Source organism: Eulemur rufifrons, chromosome 19 (genome assembly GCF_041146395.1).
Source record: "Eulemur rufifrons isolate Redbay chromosome 19, OSU_ERuf_1, whole genome shotgun sequence".
NCBI classification, from domain to species: domain Eukaryota; kingdom Metazoa; phylum Chordata; class Mammalia; order Primates; family Lemuridae; genus Eulemur; species Eulemur rufifrons.
Genome location: NC_091001.1, coordinates 33,722,027 through 33,733,672, shown reverse-complemented (window position 1 = coordinate 33,733,672; position 11,646 = coordinate 33,722,027).

The following is an 11,646-nucleotide window of genomic DNA, read 5'->3' as shown; positions in this document are numbered from 1 at the left end:
ATATTCTTGCAGTTTGTCATTCTATTATCTAAAGTATTGAGGGTTCTAAGCCTGCTGTCTTCACGTGATCATGAAAACTCTGGGGGTTTGAGGTGGGTCACGTACTTGGACTTTCAGGTTCCACTTTTAAAATCTGAGAATGTTTAGTATTAGGTCATGAAATATGAAATGTCTGATTTTGAATCAAAGGTTTAGTTTATTATATCTCAAGAAGCAGTATGATTAACCAAAGTATGAGTCTACACTATTGACACAGTTTTGTCATCTTAACGGTAGCTTGTTTATGTCAGCAGTGAAGAAGCCTGGAGAGTGAGTGGCAATGAAATCGTGAAAGGCATTTTCCACGGCTTGTTGAGAATTGAATATTTTTCCTTGCAAGAAGTGGTCCAAAGCCTGGAGGAAGTGGTAGTCAGTTGGTGCAAGGTCTGCTCAATATGGTGGATGACAGAGAGTTTCCAAGTCCAATCTCTGTAGTTTGAGCAGCATTGTTTGTGCAACATGTGGTTGAGCGTTGTCTTGTAAGAGGATTGGCCTGTCTCTATTGACCAATCTCCGCTGCTTAATCACAAGCATCCTCATCATCTTGTCCAGCTGGTTATAGTAGACATCCGTTGTAATTGATTGACTAGGTTTTATGAAGTTGTAGTGGTAATACCAGTGCTGGATCACCAAACAGACACCATCAGAATTTTTTGATGAATATTTGATTTTGGACTGTGTTTCAGCACTTTATCTTTATCCAGTCATTGTGCCAAAGGCTTATGATTATCACATTTTTTTTTATCACACATAATACAGTGTAGAAATGGTTTACCTTTATGTCATGACAGCGAAGAAAGGCAAGCTTTGAGATGATTTTTCTTTTCTTTTTTTTGTTTTTGAGACAAGAGCCTCACTCTGTTGCCCAGGCTAGAGTGTGTAGTGGTGTCAGTCTAGCTCACAGCAACCTCAAACTCCTGGGCTTAAGTGATCTTCCAGCCTCAGCTTTCCTAGTAGTTGGGACTATAGGTGCATGCCACCACACCTGGCTGATTTTTTCTATTTTTAGTAGAGTCAGGGTCTCATTCTTGCTCAGGCTGATCTTGAACACTTGACCTCAAGCGATCTTCCTGCCTCGGCCTCCCAGAATGCTAGGATTACAGGTGGGAGCCACTGCACCCAGCCAAGATGATTTTTCTTTTGATGTTTGTTCAATGTATGTATCACCCATCTATCCAGCTTTTTAACCTTGTCGATTTGTCATAAATGGTCGAATATTGTTGGAATAGTAATGTCAAACCTTGTTGTTAATTTTCGCATAGGTTGACATGCATTTGCTTCCACTACAGTTTTTAGTTTATCATTATCCACCTGGGTCTAAGGTCATCCACGTGGCTCATTTTTAAGATTAAAATTACTGATGATTAACTTTTTAAACCATCGACATACTGTGTGTTCATCAGCCACATCCTTTCTGAACACTTTGTTGATATTCTGAGCTGTCTGTGTTGTATTGATTTTATGATGGAACTCATATTTGAAAATAATACGCATTTTTGACTTATATATGGTTGTACAAAAATTGTTCTAAAAAATTTGAAAGATAATCACAAGTCAAGATGTGCATTTGAAAGAATGATGATGTACCTTTACAATAAATATATTAATAAAACAAGAAGTATCAAAGTGAAATGTCACGGATATTAACTGTCAAACTTAGTACTTAAGGAAATTGGACATTTCATACTTAATAACCTAATATATTTTCCAGAATTTATATTTGGATAATTTTCAGGTAAAACAGATGATTACACTGCGGAACTTGGAAGATCCAGAAAATAGTGTTCAATCTATGAAGTATGATATTAACTGTCAAACTTAGTACTTAAGGAAATCGGACATTTCATACTTAATAACCTAATATATTTTCCAGAATTTATATTTGGATAATTTTCAGGTAAAACAGATGATTACATTTCGGAACTTGGAAGATCCAGAAAATAGTGTTCAATCTATGAAGTATGAGGGGAGATTAATTACGTTTTCCAGAGCTTGGAAAGTTTGCATGTCATGCATTCTTTCTCAGGAATTCTTGAGGATGTACTCTAGCCAAATGAGGAAACAAAGCAAGAAAGAGGAGGGAAATCAGTGCTCTACCCTAGAAGAAAATGAAAAAGTCCGAGGATGACAGGAGTGACCCGCCTGGAGAGGGACCCGGGTAAACTGAAGCAGGAGAGGGGAGGTCTCCAGGGGAGAGGCAGGAGTAAATTTTATGATATAGTGCTTGAAAAAAGCATTGAAGTTATGATAAAGGCAAATAATGAAAGAAAAAAGGAGACAATAAGGACTTTTAGAAAAAGAAAAAAAGAAAGGCCCTGAAACTCAAGGTTCAAAGCAAAGGCGAGGAAAGGGCAAGGCCGCTGACGTCTAAGCTCACAAGCTGGGAGTCTGGCTGTGATGTCAGTGCTGTTGGGAATGTGAGTCAAGTCTGCAGTGCTGACCAGCTAACACCCGGCAATGCAACGTCGTGACGGGAGAGGAGGGCTGAGGGTGGCAGGGGGGGCGCTACATCCCTGGTGTAATTTCAGACCAATGCCTGAGCTTGGGGTCAAGAACTGTAGGTGACTGCGTGAGCCGGAGCAGAGCAGGAGCAGTGGTAGCAGGGAGACAGGCACCCAGAGCCTGCCTGGGCGCAGGGGGAGCAGGAAGCTGTGAGCTCTGCTCTTGAAGTTCATTCGTTACCTTGGACATATATTACTTGGCTAAAAATAAAAATTTAGGACTGCATACTGTGCCAGCCATCAGTAGTATTCACATAGTTACTGCGTATGACACAATGTAAAAAGGATAAAAATGGAGATGCAGAAGCAGAAATAAGTGAAAACAAGAGAAGGAAGGAGAGATTTGTTGTGGAAACAGGGCTGAGAAGATCAGAGAAAGGACACAGCAGACTGGAGGAGAGACAGCCCTACAGACGTCCTGGAGAAGGCTGAGCAGGGTGGTCAGGGTGACAGGGTTGTCCCAAATTCAGGGAAATGCTTTGTTCTTGAGGGTTTTAGGCTGTAGTGAGCCCAGTTTTGTGCCTGAAAGGCAGTTCGGTAAGTGCTTTCAGAGTCTGGGAGTCTGAGCCGCCTGGATGCCTGTCCAGCCTCCAGCTGGCCCTGACTACCCTCAGGTGGGCCAGGAGAAATCTCTACCCTCAGTTGCTAAAGATCTAGACGAAAATCTAAAGGATGCACAAAATGTCCCCTAATGTCAGAAGTGGCACAATGTATATTTTTAAAAGATTCCTCTTCACAGAAAAAAAAAAAAAAACAAAGAAAAGAAAAAAAAAACAAACTAAAATAAAAGCATCTCAAGAATGTGTCATTAAAGAAAAAATTCTGCTAAATTCTCCTTAACCTTTAATCCCAAAATACCTAGATAATTCAATGAGGAGAGAACAGCACTTAAAAATTTTCTCCCTTGACATAATTCTTCCATAGGTAGGAATAATAATCTCAAAGACCTAGAGCTATTTTCTCAAAAGCCCATTATCTGTCACAACGGGGAAAGCAGAGAGCGAGGAGGAGGAAGGGCGAGGAGGGAGAGCTGAGCCTGTCAGCTGAGTGAGTGCAAGGTGTTCATTCTCTGGCTGTGTGAGAACCTTGCGTTCCAGAAGAGGTGGAAAGTAGCAGAGAATAATGGGAGCTGCTAAGTACCTGCTGGGAGAACAAAAGTATTGCAGTAAATTATTTAATGAATTGCTTTGTTCTAAGAAAAGGCATTTAGGAAGGGGGTGCAGATGGGGGAGGGGGAGTGGAAAAGCAGCCAAGAGTCTCATAAAACACTCAGGTCTTTCCTTCCAGGAGTCAAGAAACAGTGAGTTGCGAGAGTAAAGAAAGAAGGGAGCTATAATAGCATTCACTGAGCAGGGCCCTCATGTGGCCCTGTGCTGGGCTTAGGCACACCATGCCCAGTGGCTGCTCCCCAGCTGGTGGCCCTGGCAGGAGACAAGGGCATTGGGAGGCGAAGGGCAGGAGTCTGGGCTGGAGTCTCAGTGTCACCCCAGTGTGGTCCCATCTCTGTGGTAACTGCAAACACAATGATTAGGCGGTGGAAAGCTCTCTGTTGGCCAGATCCTGTTCTGTGTGTGACATTCACCAGCTCATCTAGGCTTTGCAGCAGCTGCATGAGGGAGGTGCTATCATGACCCTGGTTCCCAGATGGAGGACCTGTGCACTGTTAGCTGAGCATGTATTGTATGCAAGCCACCCAATTTGGGTCAAGAAATGTTCTGTGTACAAGATCATATCTTGTCCAAGACAACCCTCGTGGCTCATAACGCATCTAACATAATCTCTCAGAGTGTCCCAAACAGAGTGCCCCGCCCCCCCGGGAAGTCCTGTCTACCTATTGGGCAGCATCTTCTTTCATGTGTCAACTCAACCTCTACAATTAGCCACTTTTTCAGGAAAAATAATCCTAATCCCTTCGTGTCCTCCACCCATAGCTCCTGTTTATAGTTGACAATCTGCGGGCCTTCTCCATTTTCCTGCAGCTGCCAAAGACTTCTGGAGTTCAAAAGGACTGCAGAGGCCATCGAAGGAAGAGGATGATGAGAGGCACACTAGGCTAGACCCACATGCTCAGGGATAAGTACAGACCCAGGTCTGGAGTCTGAAACTGGGGAGGGTTGACAAAGTGGACAGAGAGAGAGCAGAGCCAGCCAGCTGTGGCCGGGCAGCCCCGGGGCACCTCTGAACAGCAGCAGGAGTGGTGCCCATCTCCATCTTGCTGCTTCCCGCATCCCTGAAGTGATGCACAAGTCTCTGGTGCCCAGGGAGAGAGCAGGCCGGGAAGTCCCAGGTGTCAGCAATTCCAGTCCCTCCATCATCTGGATGCAACTGGACAATTCCGGCTGTTGTTGGGCACAAATGCTACGCAAGTCTTACTGTGTACTGTAACTTTTCAAACCACCACTCTATTACTCAATGCATTTATACAATAAATATGCATTTAGTGCCTGCTCTGTGCTGGGCACTGTCTGCTTCCTGCACTCCAGGGGAGGGATCCTGTCTCTGTGGGCTCTGTGTACTTAGCACAGGGCCAGACTGTGCTCAGTGCGTTGAAAGAAAGAATGAATGAATGAACAAATGAACTAATGGAGGGCTCTTGAAAAGCAGCGGCGCCTTTCTGAGGAGGTTCACTGTTTTATCAGTGAAAAGCATGGAGAACTATTCTGGAACTCTTACTCCAGGGCATAGGATTTAAGCTTCTGCCACGTGTGATCCATCCTCACATGGAACGCAGGGCACAGGCAGACCTAAGGGACAAAGTGGGAGCCCTACCTCTGAATTTCATTGCACATGTGAATTTAATTCAGGACCTTAATGGCATTTTTAAATGGCTTTTGTATTTAATTATAGATAACATAGGTAAGTATAGGCAAGCGATTACATAAGGGCACACAGACACAGGAAATCCAAGAACACTAATAGGTTTTTAATGACCAGTTATTTATTGTATTGTAAGTTTAATTAAATTGCTTCCTTCAAATTCAACTCAGTGCTGATTCATAAAAATATGTTTTCTATTTACGTGTCATGAATACTTATTATCCCATCATAACTTTACAGGCCAAATAAGACTTCATAAATGTGGGTGCAAATTATGTTTAACTTGTGCCAATAGATTAGAGATTCAACTGCACTAATCCTGATGCAATTAGGTAAATTTAAAAGGACATTGAATCAATTTTCTTTTCATGAAGATAGTAGTCTTAAAATGATTCTCACATTTTTCTATGGTCCGTATGTTCTTATCTTATAAAAAGAACATTTGATTTTAAATTCTGCTACCCCAAATGTGGGAAATTGAGTGCACAAATCCCATAACCCTCCTTCCTCCTGGCTCTGTGCCAAATGTTTAGAATAGACCCTGAATATAGAAGCCAGCCACTTCTGATGGAGCCACGTGGCATCTCAGATCCTGAAGATTTGAGGAGGACCCTTCACCTGCCACACTTCTATCTCCAGTGCTTGCTTGGAACAGAATGCTGGAAGATAGAGCAGGGATGCTGGAATCTAATACATGAAGGCGTTTTTGCACAATGGCACATAGTGGATTGCAAATGAAATCCTAGTTAAATAACAACTGGGTGTGGTGTCTATCCTCCTGGGGTACCTCCTCAGTAGGATCCATTGTTCCCTTCCTGGTAAGCAGCTATAGCCCTGAGTGGGTGAGACTGCTTCGGGGGTGACAGAGTCAGGATGTTAAAATTACAATGAGGCCAGGTCATCTCTAAACCACTAACCCAGGCAGATGGCATCTACTTTCATTGGAACTTGGCAGATTTGCAACATATCTGTGTCCTTAATCTTGTGCTCACCCACCCATGGCATTTAGGGAGGGCCAGAGTATCTGGGAGCTCCCTTCCAAGCCATAAGGCAGATCAGTATCATCACCCATCCAAGTAGCACCTGGAAGCGAGGGAGACATCCTTCCCACCTCCTGTCTTGGCAATGTTTAAAGTTTAAATATACTATTGCTAGAAGTATAGAATCTTAGAGTTGCAGGCACCTTAAAGATCACTGGTCTAATCTCCTGGCCAGAGCAAGAGTTCTATCTGCACACGGACTATGGCACAGCCAGCTGCCAGTCTCTAAAATTCATGTTTCTGCTTCCCTGGTGTGGAGTCATCTAGGAGGCAGCTGCACATGTCTTCTTGCATCCAGGTGAGATCAGGTGGCTAGTTCATACCAGTGGATGAGAATGGAAGTGACATGTGTCACTCAGGTCTAACTCACTCATGTGCACAGTCCTCTGGCTGGAAGCAGGAGGACTCTAAGGCCCAACAGCATGGCAGAGCAGCAGGATGGGGGTATGGGTTCCGAATCATCACTTGCAGGGTAGCCACCTGCTCACTGGGATACCCACAGTAGACAGGATGGGAAATCAACTTTCATTGTCTTAAGACATGGAAAATTTGGGGTGGGTTTATTACAGCAACCAGCAGTACCCTAATTAATGCACGGACAGTCATCCAGTTGCTTCTTGAATGTTTCATGCTGAAAAGATTACTCACTGCTTTACAAGGCAGTCAGCCCCTCTCCTTTTAGGTTAATGGACCAGCATTCTTCATCATGAACCAAAATTCCCTCTCCCTCTACCTGCCATGCACTGGCCTCAGCCACAAACAGCCATTCAAATCCCATTGTTTACAAGCAGACCTGCATTTTCACAGGTTTGAACTTACTGATAGTTGAATTACAGCTTTATTGTGGGAATACTAAAGGACTGGGAATGGTATTACACACCCATTGCACCACTGAGCATTTGGATATCAGGATGTGACTGGAGCAAGTTTATGGTTGGAGGCAAAGGGAAATAGCCGCAGACTCTGACAGTGAAATGCACAGGCTCGGATCCGAGCTCTGCTCCCTGTCACGTCCACGTGGGTCTTGCCCGTCTCCTTCAGCATTTTGGGGTGAGCCCATCTGTGCAATGAGGTTACAAACTCACTGTATTTGGTAGATGGCATTTTTCTAAAAAAGGGCTACAGTAATATTTTTAATCCTGTGTGTGTTCTTCTAAAACCTTGCCCACTCTCATCAAAAAGTGGACTCTGTGTCCACAATTCTTTCACCTGGGTGTGCTCTTGTGACAGCCTCGATGAACAGAATGCGGAGGAGGTGATGCTGCCTGACCTCTGACGTGAGATTGTAAAAGGAATGGGGCTTCCACCTGACTCACCTCTGGGGACACTCACCCCTGTTGCCAGGTCACATGGAAAGGTGACAAGTAGCATCGACTACCAGGCACATGGGCCTTCCCTGACACCAGTCCCCAGCCTGCGAGCTGAGTACAGAAGAGACAAGCTGTTTCCACTGAGTCCTGCCCAAATGACAGATGCTCGAGCAAAATAAATGGTGCCATTGCTTTAAACTGCTAGGTTTTGGCATAGCTTTTACATAGCAATAGAGAACTGCAACATTTCACTCTGATATCCTAGGACAAAGCCTTACGAATTTTGCTCCTGTTCTAGGTGTGTCAGAGTAAGCACAGGGACAGAGTTCTCACCAGGCCCACTAGAGGATTTTCTAGCAGAAAGCAAACAAACAAGAAGTCATGATTTCAAATAGTTGGAGAGTCATGTGATCAAGGGATAAGATTCATTCCTGGTTGCTTAGAGAAGGGAAAATAGGTAAAAGTTTCTGGAAGAGAGACACAGGCCTGGCATGTGGAAGGATTTCTAAGTTGTGGAATCCCATCATAAACCACACTGCCATTTGAGGGGTGAGGCTGGCAGTTGTCTGTCACTGGCAATGTCCCAGCAGAGGTGTGTGACCACCTGGCTGCAGCGGTGGTGATGTGAAGTTGTGAGGTTGAAAGAGGGATGTTTTAAGTTTGACTCTGCGATTCTATAATTGAATCATCTTTGCTGCCTTCATGAAGCTTTTCTTGGAAAGCATCGTTCTGGGTACACACGAGACTCTGACGTGGCTCTTCAAAAAATGCCTGAGATCCTTCTTTTGAGGGTAGCTCTGGCGAAATGCTGAGATAGCTTTCTCAACCCTGGAGTCACTGGATATAATGTCCATCGAGGCACGTGCACATGTTCAACATGCATTTTATTCTAGAAAGGTCTATGTATTTAACCACAGCACAGAATGAAAACAACTCTTGGCAGATTCACAATCCTAATCTTTCCCCAGGAGGCAAACACCATCATCTTATCCGTGAAAAGCTTCCATTACTCTTGCTCATGAGATTGATTATTCTACTTTAGCTCAACGTCTTTTATAAAGTATTTCACATTTTTCTAGAAAACACATCAGTATTATTCAGAATTGACAATCTCCCCTTGGATGATTTAGGATGTACTTCTGCCAAGACATGAATTCGGATATTAAATATTATTCAATGTCAATTATACTTTGACTATTCTGGAAGCTTTTTCAATATTTAATTTTCATTCATTCTGCTTATGACTATAATTTAAATGAGGGATTTTCTTTATCGTGTTAAATGTATCACCAATGCAGTGCTTTAGCTTAATAACTGTACCGTGCACACAAGTTTAAGTATTTTCTAAGATCTTGAGCCAAACTGAAATAAAGTGTGTTATGTCTCCAAATTGTAGGAGAGAATTTATTATAATTCTTTTGAAGACTACGAAAGCAAACATAGACAACTGCAGTATTATTTTTAATACCCAAATGAATTTGAAATATTTTTGTCACAGTGCTATGGAAACTGCAGTCAGTAACGAGGGGATACCTTCCCAGAGTAAAATGTGTATTGCTTTAGAGGGAAAAAAATTGCAATTGTTTATTAAGATCTGTATGGCCTAAAAGAAATGTAATTGAATTACCTGTTCCATCAGTTTGAACAAATTTGTGTTGAAGTGTTCATAATGTTCCAAGTAATCACTCAAGCCTTCACCTGATTAGACTAAGAGGAGTCCAGGTATTTGTCTCTGGATCGCCCTCTGAATTGTCCAAGAACTACCCAGCCTGAAGGGGCTTCTCCCAAGGCCATGCAGAGGGAGAACTGCAGGATGTGACCATCCTCAAGGATCCTTGTGGTGTCCCTGCTGACTGCAGGTCCCCTGCAGGGTAGCGGTCACCCTGCCCCTGCTCATCTATAAGAGAAGGGGGAGACCCTCCCTGTGTGTTCTCAGCTGGCCTGGCCCACCCTGCCAGGGGTGGGGGCTCATTCTCTTTAACAATCAGGGCTTTGGTGCATGACCAGAGACTCTTACAGGGGTGAGTGCCTCTCCTCCATCCACCTTCAGCCCAGGCATTATCCTTGTACACTCAGCTGTGGTCCCCAAGGAGGTTGGGTAGCGAAGGCCTCTGGCCTCAGCCACATGCTCAGTTGGCTCAGCCTTCCTGTGACCACCTCTGGGACATCAGACCAACCTGCCTGGCTCCTTGGGTGAGTGACACTTTGTGCTCTAAGGGATTTTCCTTCTGGCACAGACCAATCAAATAGGCCTCTTGCTGAAGGGTGGAGGAGGCTGTGGGAACTGCTCACGGCCTCTCAGCTGTGCACACCCAGAGGTGTAGGGAGGAGAGGTCCTGGTGACTTCCCCCCATCCCGCCCCCCCCCCTGCAGTGGATAACTGCCTCCCTCACAGGACCCAAGCCAAAGGGAACCCTCCAATGTTTGTTCCTGGCACAGAGAAGCCTTGCTCCAAGGCACCTTGCAGGCTTACCTACACGGTTAGGAGGGTGGCAACTCACAGGGCAGCTTACGCAGCTTTTGTCTATCCAGGGATCCCGGTATCTCAACTTTAAGGAACCAAAGTGAGCTCCTGTCGAGGAGCTTCTCACTCACTAATGATATTTACACCGCAATTACCTGGAACAACTGCTTTAAAAGATGAAATAAATGCACAGCATCTATTTTGCAAGCTTAAGAACTCTCCTCTGTCCCTGTCTCTGTCAAAGGAATGACAACATTTGTGTAGCACTGAATCACATCTGTAAAGCATTTTGGCATTTTGCAAGCTGCAGATGGAAAGTGTTCCCAGTGACTGACGAGACCCCCTGCTGCAAGTTCCTCCCGTCCTCTGTCCTGCGCTTAGCAAGTGAAAAAGGCTCTCCCCTGCAGTTTCTGGAGTAAAAACCAGGGCTTCCTCTTCTCCCTGGGGGCTTCATCCATCACCTCCAGGAAAATGACTCCCAGATTCACACCCAGCCTGACCTCCCTCTGAGCTGTTTGCATCACATCCCTACCCGCCAGACAGCTGTACCTCTCTGTCCTGCCAGCACCTCCAACTCACGCGTCTAAAATAAACTTGTGCTCTCTTGCCTCTCAGGCTATCTTTTATCATGTGTGTATTCAGCAAGTGTCTACTGAGTGCCTGCTGTGGGCAAAGCACTGTGCTTGCTAGTGGGGAGGATACAAACTTGAATCAGACACGCAGGGGCTCAGATTCAGGAAAGCCAGATAACGACTACGTTACACAGGAGAAGGGATAAAGTCGGGAGGAAAAGGACAGACAGGGTTTCGGAGAGGAATCAGTGGGGACACACTCTCGGTGCAGGGGGTTTACACGTACCGAGTGCCCACGCTGCTCGGTACTTTCCACACTGCTGTGGTTTCCCAGAAGCAGATCCTAAGAGGGATCTGAGGCAAGTAGTTTACTGGCAGGGGATCCTAGGAAACGTTGGCAGGGACGTGGACGGGGAGGGGCCACAAGCCAATCAAGAGATCCACTGTGGGCAAGTGAAGCGTAACTCCGCTGGGGACCAGTGCACAGTCATCCCTCCCAAGGGGCAGGACCTGTCATCTGCCATTGCTGTGGGCTGCCCCTGGCATTTGAAGCCTGCACATGTGAGCACAGTAGGCACTGGGTGGCCGGAGAAAGCTCCAAGGCCAGAGACTGGGCAGTACTGAGACGCTGGGGTGGGCGAGGATGAGAGGATACGAGTGGGGCTTTGACAGCGTCCCCATATGGGCACCGTCTCACTGAAGCCCCGTTAACATGGTAATTTAACAAGGTGTTTAGTTCCTTTCCCTTCTTCGGCAGCCTTAGTGACTTGCACAGTGACAGTGAACTGGGGATGGGAGAAGCAGGCTTGGACTCATGCCTGGTCGACTCTGTGGCCCACAGTCGTGCCTGGACATCACTCAGCTGGGAGGTGGGAGAAGGCTACCTGGCAGAGGAGGCATCTG